At 36.6% G+C, this 13,725-nt stretch overlaps 1 protein-coding gene across 1 annotated transcript in view; it reads left to right on the top strand.

Annotated features, from left to right (window-relative positions):
- Positions 1 to 13,725, top strand: part of LOC150110581 (uncharacterized) — an 851,360-nt gene that overhangs the window by 584,961 nt on the left and 252,674 nt on the right. The gene's annotated exons all lie outside the window — the stretch shown is intronic.

Below are 13,725 nucleotides of genomic sequence, written 5' to 3'. Positions count from 1 at the left end.
TGTATTGGATTAAACCAACAACAAAATGATATTATAACATGATGAAGTGTTTTGCGTGTTAAGGCATCACCTAGTTAAGCATGACCCTTGCTGTTTTTGTCAAAGAACAAAGGTGAAAAATGAAAATCCAGCTACTATAATTGACATAATTGGTTTTTACTAAAATGAAGAAGACTAAAACAGGTGAGATTCTGCTAGCTAATAACAATGAGAGAGAGAGAGAGAGATGTTGTATATCAGGTGATATACTGCATAATGATCAGAGAAAGGAACAAGTAGTTATAGAATTTAACATTAAACAGGAAGCTACATTTCTTGAATGGTAGGCATTTTCAAGAAGTATGATATGGGCAAATTTCAGAATGGAAAATCTGAAATTTTTGGAAAAATTTTCAATAAAAAGGCAAAGCTGATAATAATGGTAACATCTGCAGGATTTCTCTTCAAGATATTGATTGGTCATTATCATTAGTCATTAGTTGAAATGATCCAATATTCAGATTTGCACAAATTTGCATGGAGAGGAGAAATAAAAGTATTATTGACTGTTGATAGTGACATGTTCATGCTAGTTCAGTATACAGAGCATTTGAAGTATAAAGTGATCACCATTTAGTGCTGAACAGGATAAAATTGTTATTAATAATAATAGACATTCAGCAAGTCAAGGGCTCATTGAGAGAAGGTATGACAATGAACCATGAGTGAGCAGAACAGTTTTCCTGTTGAAGTAGTGAGAAAACATAATGAAGAATTTTATCAACTGATATCCTATAACACTCTCTCAAAAGTCATATCACATCACCCTTATTTCTTCTTTATACCAGTGTCTGCAGTCCACATTCTCTCAATCTGTCCTCATAATCTATATTATACAATCCTGATGTCTTCTTTGTAATTCTTCTTTGAAACCTTTCCTTAGTTTCTTTATCCCTTTGCAATCCAGGAAACCAAATGAATAGCATTTTGAAAAGAAAATATGTAGGAAATTTCTAAAAAGGAGCAAGGTTGATCAGTTTTCAGAGGAGAATGTTAGGATCATATATACAAATGTTATTCAAGGAAAAATGAGAGTTGTTTGAAAAACTTGGAGACTCAGTGGCAAACTCTGAAGAAACATTGATATGGTTGTTTTCAAGGACAGAAAAATTTGAACTTTATGGTGGACTCGAGAAGTTAAGGAGGCAGCTCTGGAAAAGAAGCAAGCACTTCATAAAGTGTTCCTTGTAAGTAGCATTTGTCATGAGAGAATATGGAGAAAAATATGAGAAAGCCAAGCTTTGTATAAAAGCAACTAAACAAAAGTCTTGCAGAGGCTTTGTATTATTATTTTTATTATTTTCTTGGTCATCTCCATGGAGTCAAAGACTCATTATAGGAAGCATGTCTTGACCATTATTCACACAACATCTATCATACTTTTCCCTTGAACTCATTCATTGCCTCACAACCACCTCTAGCAACCATTTCCACCCATTCCATCCTCCAAGCAAAAATTCTAGTCTTCATGCTCTTGTCAACTACACTCTTAAAAAAATTCCTTGAATAACCCTTGTTTTCTCATTTTCTGCCATGCATTGGGAAAAAAAAAGTCTATGTCAATACTGCAAAACCCCTTTAATAGCTTTTATGTTTCTGTGATATCCTCTCTATTTCATCTTTCAACTAGCCTTTATAACCTGTGGATCATCATTCTCTCCTTATAGGAGCATTCTGTAGACCTGTTATAATCCTGTTCATTCACCTCTGAACACTCTCCACCACTTCCTCATCTGCAAGGAATCCAGACAAGCAACTAGGTCTTGCACATTAATCCAGATGTGGTCTTATCACTAGTAGTGATAATAACATGCCTACCTCTGCTTTTCAGTTTGTTTTCTTAAACATCCAAGTAATCCAGTAAGCTATTTTGGCCAACTGCAATCCAGTTTTGTCATTGCATTATACAGCTTTTGATCGCTTCATCCCACAGTGCATAATCTTACACTTCAGAAGATAAATATCAGGAAGGTAGCAGAATGTATTGAAGAAGTGTGGATATGGAGGAAACAGTTTGTAAAAGGAACCTGAGATCATGTTATCCCTTTAACCCTTTAATAAAACTCAAAACTTTAATAAAAACTCAAGATGAAGTGAGATTACATAAAATCTGACAGTTTATTTTATCTGCTTATATGGCCCAATGGGAAAAACCAAAATCCAAAAGGATTTAAACAATTAGAAATTCTTTAAGAGACAGAAATATATGGTCTAATAATATTGTAGCTAACAACTAACAGACTAATTTGGAGGAAAATTGGTGATAGGAAGGTAGTAACAATGCTAATTGCAATTCTATAATACTATCCTATATCCTGTATGCTTCTTAAGGATACTTATGAGGATACTTATTGATTATTAATATGATGATGACACTGATCATGACATTTTATTATTTATGAATAGCCTTAGAAGTCAAAAACAAACTCAAATTAACATGAAAGGTTTTTGTAAATGTTTAGTACATAGAACTGTGGGTGGCATAAGGATTTTTTTAAATATTTATTATTGTTGTACATATAATTTTATTTGTTTTCTTTATGTAGTCTGGAAACCTACTCTAGACACAAACATGGAACTTTTTCAAGCCACTTCAGGCTTCCAGTAAGATAGACAGTGGTTTCACACCAGGCAATGAAATATCTCCCAACTAAAGATAACAAACCTATGAGAAGGATAGTGGCCATTCCCATAATTCATAGCATTATACATGACTGTGAGGATAGGTGCATTGCATTAGGGAACAAAAGGCAATTGATGTGAAGTCATTAGCCTCTGTATACAAGTAGCCCAGTTATGAAGTGACTTCACATGCAAATTTTGTTTGCTTACCCTTGGATAAAGGATGACACCAAGAATGTAATTTCTTGGTAGTTTTAATTTATAGTATAATGTGAAAAAACTTTCAACATCTATCTGTAATTCAGAGTATTTTAGTAATAAGTGCGACACCTTTTGACTACTTGTATATGGAAATTTGACTTCTCATTACTCAATACTGGTATCACTTCTGGGTTTGGTTCCCACTGATGAAACCTCAGTAAAGGTTGAAACTGGTCTGGATTGTGGCCCTTCTCATAATGCATAGCATTATACATGTCTGTAAGGATATGTGCATTGCTTTATGTGATCCTAAGACAAATGATGTGAAGTCACTAGCCTCTATATACAAGTAGCCTAGTCGTGAAGTTACTTCACTTGCAAACTTTACTTATGCTTGGATAAAGGATTAAACCAATAAATGTTTATTTTACAGGCCAGTTTTAGATTGACTCTTAGTCTCCTTGAATATTTTGGCCATGCATTTTACAGTTGTAAATTTACTGTTATGGCTAGACTGGTAGGACAGCAAATATAAGACCTTCATTACAATAAGAATTATATCTAGTTATACTGCTATGACTGCTCAAGACTTTCTGATTGTACTATGAATACCTGTCATAATTAAGTGGTGGGAAAAAAAAAAGCCAGTGCACAAAAAATTGTAACAGTTCCTCAATTATCTGACTGCAGTGAGAAACTAGTTTGTTATTATTATCATTATCATCCGACCTCCATGGAGGCAGAGACTCATCGTGGGAAGCACACACTATTGCACACAATGCTCATCCAATCATGCTTTAAACTGATTACATGTATCTAAATTCACAACACACTCAGACAATGCATTCCACTCACCAACTACTCTCCATGCAAAGAGCCCTATCTCACTCTTCTGCTTACACCCTCCTTATACGGTTTCCAGCAATGACCTCTTGTTCTATTCCCCTCTCTCATTCTATGAAAAATCTTTTCCATGTCAATCTGATAACAACCCTTGACTAGCTTATATGTCTCAATCATATCCCCTGCCTCTTCCTCCTATTCAGGATACTCTGCAACTTGCATTCTCTCAATCTGTCCTCGTACAACGCATTCCAAAGACCACTGACCGCCTTTGTAAATCTTCTTTGAACACTTTCCAACATATCCTCATCGCCATGAAAACCCAGTGATAAAATCTGTGCACAATAATCCATATGAGGCCTGATCTAGGCTTCATACAATGGCAACATAACCTCTCTCTATTTCTGCATGTCAGGATCCTCCACAACATTGCCATTATCTGATGTGATGTCTTCACAACTTATCCATTGTGGCCCCTGAATTTCAGGACCCTGTCCACCATCACTCCTAGATCTCTCATCTCCTCTATTTCCTTTCATGTTTCTCCACCAAGTGTATAATTTGCATCCGATCGTTGCTTAACAAATCTCAAAACCTTACACTTTGCAACATTGAACTGACAGTTCCACTTACCCGCCTATTCATGCAATCTATTCAAGTCCTCCTGTAAGCCCATAACATCCACTCGACTCTGCATTGTTCTCCCTAATTTTGCATCATCTGCAAATGGATGGCTGCATATCACTAGTTAAACCCATCCCAATATCATTAACATACCAACCGAACAACAATGGTCCCAAAACTGACACAACTGGTGACCTTCCTCTTTTGGGATACTGCACTCACATAAACAACATTCTGATGGCTATCTGAGAGTTAGTGACTGATCCAAGTCAGAAGTTTGTTAACCAATCCTATCTGTTTCAATTTATTTAACAGTTTCTTGTGTGGCAGTCTATCAAAGCTTTTTCAAAATCCAAGTACACCACTGTATATGCCTCTTCACTGTCCAAGGTATTTGTCACCTTATTATAGTACGTAAGTAGGTTATTAAAGCATTATCTTCTTTTAACAAACCCATTCTGATAACTACAGAGAATACTGCCGTTATCAACCCATTTCTGTATCCTACTTTTCATCCATCTCACCAGTACCTTCACAACTCCTGATATACAGATTGGCCTATAATTTGAACCTATAGCATTATCACTACCATTATGTAGTGGAACAGTTTTACCCTCCTTCCACTCCCTTGGAATCTGTGCTGTTGTAAGACTTTTGGAAGTTTTTTCTCACTTGGTTAGACTATAATAAATTTATTTCAATCCTTTATCCAAGTGTAAGCAAACAAAGTTTGCACCTAAAGTATCAACTGAGGCAACTCGTGGTAAAGGTTAGACTAAGCTCTCATCACTTGTCTTAGTATCTAATGCAAAGCACATCTCCTTCCAGACATGTGTAATGCTATGCATTAAGGGAAGGGCCACTACCCAGACCGGTTTCGACCTTTATTGAGGTGTGTTTAAGTAAAAACGTCTCTAAAAATTAAGCAACCCCCCCAGACCACTCTCTATGAGTGACTGAAGGATCGTCCAACTCAGCGTTGTTCCACTCAGTGACAGGCTCACCCAGTCACCTGTCAAGAACCTGTGCTGTTGTAAGACTTTTGGAAGTTTTTTCCCACTTGGTTAGACTATAATAAATTTAGTTTAATCCTTTATCCAAGTGTAAGAAAAGTTTGCATCTAAAGTATCTTCAGGACTGAGGCAACTTGTAGTAAAGTTGGACTAAGCTCTCATCATTTGTCTTAGTATCTCCCATAATGCAAAGCTAATCTCCTTGCAGACATGTATAATGCTATGCATTAAGGGAAGGGCCACTATCCAGATTGGTTTCGACCTTTATTGAGGTGTATTTAAGTAAAAACGTCTCTAAAAATTAAGCAACCCTCCAGACCACTCCCTATGAGTGACCGAAGGATCGTCCAACTCAGCATTGTTCCTCTCAGTGATAGGCTCACCCAGTCACCAAGAGGAACTTCTCAGAGTTGGCTCTATCCAGTGGCAGGCTCACCCAACCACCAGACAAGGCCATAATCTCAGTGGTGGCCTCATTCAGAGACAGGCAAAGACCTACTCCAAGCACAGCCTCAAGGGAAGTGACCACTTCTGCACAAAAGCACATCAGTGAGAGCCAGACCCTGAAGTGGTGATACTAAGGTGGAAATATGGAGAAGTGATATTTACCTATACGAGTTTCCAAAAGGTGTGTCACCTTATTACTAAATTACTCTGAATAAGAGAATGATGTTGAAAGATGCTTCCACTTGGTTAGACTATAATAAATTTAGTTTAATCCTTTATCCAAGTGTAAGCAAACAAAGTTTGTACCTGAGGTATCTTCAGGACTGAGGCAACTCATGGTAAAAGTGGACTAAGCTCTCCATTATTTCCACCTTAGTATCACCACCTAGGTCTGGCCCCCACTGATGAGACCTCAATAAAGGTTGAAACCGGTCTCAGTAGTGGCCCTTCCCTTAATGCATAGCATTGCACATGTCTGCAAGGAGATGTGTTTTGCATTATGGGAGATACTAAGACAAGTGATGAGAGCTTAGTCCACCTTTACTACAAGTTGCTCCAGTCTTGAAAGTACTTCAGGCACAAACTTTGTTTGCTTACACTTGGATAAAGGATTAAACTAAATTTATTATACTGTTCTAAGACTCTTATTAAACAGGCATGCCAATTCCCTTTAAGAATTGGCATGCTTGTTTAAGATATGTGGTGGTGTGTCATCAAATTCTATCATCTTATTGGCATCAAGGTTATTTATTTGCTCAATTACCTCCTGCTCAACTTACAATTAAGCATCCTCTTCTATGTCTTTTACACATAAGTCCCTAATGATTCAACCCTGATCAGGATGAAACAACCTTATAAATTGATCACTGAATAACTCAACAATGCCTTCTACAGCAGTTACCATTCTACCATTTTCATCCATTAATATCATCTTACCATAATCATTCTTCCTTCTACTTGCTACATATCTAAAAAACTCTCAAAGGTTTTACTATACCTGATTTGCAAATTTCTGCTCATACTGCACTGATTATTACCATTATTCATCTTGTATCACCTCTAAAGTACCTTTCTTTCAAAGTATCTCCTCATTCATCCATTTTACACCAACCTCAATCAGCCTTTTGGCCTTGAGAATACATTCACACATTAATGCTGTTATGTATTTCTTTGTCAGTTCCCATGCAGCATTTATTTCCTTACCACTCAACTCCTCATTCTATGTTATAGCTCTAATCTGTCTCCTAAGCGTGTCATAATCATCAGCCTTATAATTCCACATATATCCTTTCCTGACAAGTCTGCATATTGCTAGTCATTCTCACCAACTGGAGGGAAGTGTGAAATCCTACTCACATTACGTCCTCTGATGAAATGATCAGATCTAAAACTCTCGATTCTCGCATGCCCTCCTTTACGTGCTGCCTGACATAGTTATCTCTCGAGAACTCGACAAATTCATTTTCTTTTTTCCCAAATGCTATCTTTTCATTCCAATCTATAACACCATAATTAAAATCACCTATAGTAATTAACCTTCCTTTGTTCACCAATCCAAGTTGTTTATACATTTCTTCATCACCATCCTCCACATTTCAGGGCTTATAGCAGCATCGAATTAAATATGTCTTTCTGTTAACCTCCACATTACACCACACTGCCTCATAATCATTGCCACTATTTCCCTCTTTCATGTCTTATGTTATTAGTTGGATAATTGTTGAAGAGTTAACTGAATTTATCTATTCTTTAGATAATTGAGAGTTCATTATTATTGCTGAGAAAGAAATCACCAGTTTTGTCTTTTTAGTTTCGGTCACCCCTATTATGATCTGGTACTTATCTAATTCCTCACCTAGCTCTATTTCTTTGCCATTCAGGCTTCTTATGTTGATAGTACCGATCTTTAACTCTGGTGATGTTGAACTGGTGTGTTTTCAGATTTGTTCCAGTAGCTGACTTTTCGCTGTTTGCCCTGGTTCCCTGGCGAAAACAATGGGGGCTTTGTTTAACCAGGGATGCCTCAGCCGGCATGGAATTCTATCATGCTGTACCATCATTTTGTATTTTGGTTTAAGCCAATAAGAATACAATTTGGTCGGCTAAATCCCAAATTGCCAGCCCATCGTCGTCCGTTCAGTATCCAGGTAGATACCTAACAGAGTGCACCACAAGAAGGTGAGGATTGGACATTAGGTCAGAAGCCCTGGTCAGTTCTTCGCATTCCTTTTAAAGGCTATGGAGGTCTCCTCTCAGTTATACAGCTTTGACCCTTAAGTATCCCCAACACTCTCAAATGCCTGGTCCCCTCTATAGCATGTTGTTTCAGATAATTATCCCTTAGCAACTGAATAAATTCTATTTCCATCTTACCATTTCCCCCTTTCCTCCCTCCAGTCTGTGTTCTCATATTTAAAGTCTCTCATAATGATTGTTTGGTGCATTCATTATGCTAATCTGCTGATAATACATGGCATCTACATTGTTCCTGTGGACCCCCCCCTGGTCTATAGTGGTAACCAACAATATATTTTTCCTATTGTCCTCTATCTCACAGTAGATGGTCTCAACCTTGCTTTCCACATGACTCACATTCTTGCACTGTGGCATGCAAAACATTTATGATAAATTCTCACTTTCATACCATAATCCATTCACTCTTGCCCTACACCATCTGCCCCATACCTATAAGCTTCTTTAACTTCTAATTTTGTTGGTTGTAATTCTTCAGCTATCATCAGCAGTACTCCCATCTGCTGTTCTATTCCCTCTATCCTCCCTGAAAATATAATACCCTTTACATTCTATCTGCATAATTATATCATTTTCTGTCAACCATGTCTCTCTGATGCATATAATTTTTGGCCAAGTCGAGCTGACTAGTGACTAGTGCTGACTAGAACACTCCTCTCCCTTATTCCTGATACTTCTGGCATTTGTGTACATGCATTTCAACATCCTCTTGTACAAATTACATTCAGCATTGCATAATCATTTCTGTACACATGCTCATTTATCACAGGGGTAGCCAGACATGTTTGATGGTATCCCTCCTCATATCTCTAGTTTCCTTGTTTTGCACTTCCAACTCTTACTAAACAACACTTTCTCCAAACGTCTAACTCCAAAACCATTTAAATGTAGTTAGTAAGGCATATATAAGTCCTTTTGTCTATCAAATTCACTTCATACATCAATAAACTGTACACTATTCCTCCTACACAATCTTCTCATTGACTAATTAGCAATCATGTCCTTTCTTCTCAACACTGTCCTATCATACTGATGCATCAGACTCACAATTTTTACTTCCTTACTCTTCATTTTCACTTTTTTCAACAACTCTTTCATATCTTCTCTCATTGCATATTTCTTCTCTTTCAAATAATTTGTTCCTGCAGTAACAATCATTTCTTGCACTTCTCCCTTTTACAACTAACAGTTTCACTAACAGGCTTGATTTTTGCATCTGGAAAACATGCTTTCATCACTCTCTTATCATCAAATTTCCATACAATACCGTCTCCTTATTTCCAGTTTCTTTCACTTTTATACTTTCCAAATTCATTTTTCCTTTCACTCTCCCACCTGCTGTACCATACAACAGTCATTTCTCTAGATGCTCTGAATCCTATTTTGTTCTGTGAAGGATGCAATGTAAGTACACTATTTTACTCCTTGCTGTGACATCATTACCCATGTTATTTTCAGCCACTTTTTTCATGCTCTCATTCGGCACACTATCATTCAGTACTTTCTGCATTCTCCAGAACATTTTTGCTATCTTTCCTTACATTGTTAATATTTGTCACTTCATTTTTTTGCTTTCCACATGACTCACATTCTTGCAGTGGCACACAAAACGTTTATGACAAACTTTCTCTTTCTCTCTATTCTTGCTTTCATACCATAACCCATTCACTCTTGGCGATGACTACATAGAACATACACTACATCGAACAAATTCTTCATATTAAACTCGGTGAACAAAGAATTCTTGGCTGCCATTTTCCTTGTATGTGTTGGTGCCATACATAAAAATGCTTTCTAAACAAGATTATATATTAAATTTCACAAACAAACACACACACTCAACATTATAGTCTAAAATAAGTAAGACATAACCAAAAGTAATTACTAATATTCACTAAAATAAAAGACTTCTCTGCAGAACACATGCAACACTGCTCTACTCTGTGCTATGCTGGCATCACTTCCCAATCATCCAGTTACTGCTCTAGTTTTTTTTTCAGTGATGATATCATTCAAATTCACTGTTAGAAGAAATGACCAGATTCCAACCTATTTTAGGATCTGGTGAATTCACAATCTCAGAGATTGGAACCCTGTGGTCTGTTGAAGAATCTTGAAATGTTGTTCCAACAGACCACAGGGTTCCAATCACTTATATTTCTGGCATCTCTGAACCAATTGGTAGAATTTTGAACAAGTGTCATCTCATTCCCACATATTTTCCTATCAACAAAATTTCTCACCTGTTGCCATCTACAAAAGAAAAACTGTCACCTCTATCATTAGCTGGCATTTACCAGATACCTTGTGAATGTAATCTAACATACTTTGGACAGACAGGCCGTTCTGTGGGAAAAAAAAGAATTTATGAACATCAATATTATATCGAATACATTAAACCTCAAAAGTCTGGTCTGGCACAACATAGTATTGAGTAGTAGTAGTACACTAAACACAGTATCCAGAGATGAAACTCATCTTCTCCATAGAAGAATATGGATGTCTTTTCAAAGAAATTTGCAAGCCCTTTTACATGGGCCAAATTTGAATTGGAGCGATTGTCTCTCTCTCTCTCTCCCCCAAAAGTTTGGGAGATTCTTATTTTATCTAACTATCGAAAATAGTTTTTGATAATATTATTTATTAATATTAATTTCTAGCACACAGCAACAGTTTTTAATTGGTAAACCACTGACTGCTGTATGTACCTTGTATTCCCGTTTCTTTGATTTTCTTGTTTCTACACGCTGGTGATGTACTGTTATTTTCAGTACAAAATATCTGTTCTTTCATTTCATTAAAGTTAATTACTGTCGTTATCTTGTAATTTATTGTTTATATATATATATATATATATATATATATATATATATATATATATATATATATATATATATATATATATATATATATATCATTCACACTGCTTACACACATCCAATGGCAATCTATTCCAACCATGCACCACCACTCTATGAGAGAAAAATCTAGATCTAACCTCCTTCTTGATGGCATTCTTTCTCAGCTTCCAAAGATGCTCTGTTGTCCTTTCCCAACCTTCCATAAAATGAAAAATTCCATAAACTGAAATCTGTAAGACCCTTTCAGAAGTTTGTAAGTCTCAATCATATCACTCCTCTTTCTCCTGTTTGCTAGTGTCTGCAGTCTACAAATTCTCAATCTGTCTTCATAATCACTATTACACAATTCTGATATCATTTTTAACACTCTCCTTTGCACTCTCTCTCTCTCTCTCTCTCTCCACTTCACAGAAACCAGGAGACCAGCCTTGTGCACAATAGTCCAAATGAGATCTTATCAAGGCCTTGTAAAGAGGCAAAATAACTTCCATATCTTTACATCAAAGTTTGTTTCATCATTACAATTATCTTTTGATTTGTATTTGAAATCTTCGCTACAAGGCCCTGAACTTCAACTTCCTATCTACTAACATTCCAAAATCCTTAGCCTGGTTAGTTTGTTCATAATTTCACCAATATAATATGACATTGATATCTAATTACACCAAAGTGCATGACTTTATTATTACTGACATGGAACTCTATTTTCCCATACCCACAATTCCAGCCTATTCAAATCATTCTGCAAGTACTGCATATCTGCAACGTTCCCTGATTACCCTACCTATCTTTACAACATCAGCAAATAGCTGTATGTCGCATGTCAAATACTTCCCAATGTCATTAATGTACAGATTGAATAACAATGGACCAAGGACTGATCCTTGAGGCACACAACTGGTTACCTTGAATCTTGCAGACTTACATCCCCCATATACCACATTTTTGATATCTGCCAGTCAGCCATCTTCTTATCTATGTTAATATTTTATAATTCAAACACATATTCTCCAATTTTATGCAACAGTCTACCATGCTGTATTCGGTCAAAAACTTTACCAAATCCAAAAGTTAAATGATGTATCCATTCCCCTTGTCTAACTCAATGGTAACATTATTATAGAATGTGAGCAAGTTGTTAAAACATGACCTACCCTTAAAATCCATGCCTTTCATTGTAAGTAAAAATTCTCTGTCAACTTATTTCTGAATGCGAGCCCTAACCAACTTTTCCAAAATCTTCATCACCACTCCTGAGATACAAATTGGTCTATAGTTGGATACATCTGTCTTTGCACCACCATTGTGCAGTGGGATTACCATACATTCTTTCCACTCCTGCGGAATCTTCCCTGTTCTGAGACTTGAATTATATATAGCCTAGTTAAAGGAATAGCCAGTTCAGCTGAACTCTTGTTTTTACCCATGCTGATATCTCATCATCCACTATTGCTGAATTCTTATTCAATTTGTACATAGTTCTAATATCTCCTCTTCATACACCTGAGTTTCTTCATTCAGTGAAGAGATAGCAGTGAGCTCAATGTTACATAGAGCAGGTTGATATTTTTAAGCAAAATGGGCACTCATTAGTTGAAAACTTCTTCTTAGCCTGCAGAGCCAGTTTCTCTTCATACTCAGACCTAGCTTTCTGTATAACAGTCATGACTGGCCTGCTGCTTATAATTTTCATAACAGACATCATACTTATTGCAAAAAAAAATGCTTATTTATAATTATATAAGCATTATATAATTATACTTATGTAAATGCTTCTCATGCACCGTTGATATTCTTCCCATCACTTCTCATCATATACTGAGTTCAGTGCAATAGAACATTCATAAACTTAGCCATTTCTCAAGTGAATACCGCATGATCGCTGTGACCAACCAGAGGAAGAATAGTTACGTCTTTAACTGAAACACACTCTCACACAATAATGAAATCTAACATTCTTTGACTTCAAGTTCCTTCTGTCACATCTGGCTTGCAAAAGTTGTCTTGCAGCTGCTCAATAAATCCAGTTTCATTCTTTCCATGAGATTTTACTACTATCCAATCTATGTTTGGATAATTAAAGCTATTCATCCTGATTCCTCTTTTCATACCCATCATCTTTATACAGCGATGCATTTCTTCATCACTAGCAGCCGATCCACCAGATCTGTAACAACACCCCACTATAGATTTGTTCCTGTTATTTTTCACCTCACACCAGATGGTTTCAAACTCACTGCCACATGAAAAAACTCTTACTAGTATTACAATAATAGGTCTCAACACTAACAGAACTCAAGTCATCCAGTATCATTAGCAACACAATCCCTCTTCTCCTATCCTCTCTATCCTTCCTAAAAATACTGTTCCCTTTGCACTCAATAACATTTAGTATGTCTGTTTCTTATAGCCATGTGTCACTAATGCCTACAGTCTGAGGTCCAATCATATTGACCAAGGAAACAAACTCTACTCCTTTGTTTTTGATACTGATAGCATTTGTGTACAGACATTATAAGCTATCTGCATTTTTTTTGCATACTCTTGTCTGTGGTCAACTTGACACAGTTGGACAACTTGCAGATCTCTCTTTTATTCTAGTGCCTTATTATTATTATCCAGGCCTCCATGGAGTCAAAAGACTTATCGTGGGAGGCCGTTTTTAGGAAACACAATCATACTACTCCTTGAGCTCATTGACCGATCTTGCTCTAACCACTCTCTCAGGCAATGCATTCCATGGTTCAACCACTCTCCATGCAAAGAAACCACTCCTCACCCTCTTGCTCACAGCTTCCTTTGATAACTTCTAGGGATGGCCC

Source organism: Typopeltis vanoorti, chromosome 1 (assembly GCF_054136105.1).
Source record: "Typopeltis vanoorti isolate ZY-2024b chromosome 1, IOZ_Tvanoo_1.0, whole genome shotgun sequence".
Taxonomy (NCBI): domain Eukaryota; kingdom Metazoa; phylum Arthropoda; class Arachnida; order Uropygi; family Thelyphonidae; genus Typopeltis; species Typopeltis vanoorti.
The sequence above is the reverse complement of the archived record's forward strand: the minus strand, read 5'-3'. Positions and strand labels throughout refer to the sequence as shown.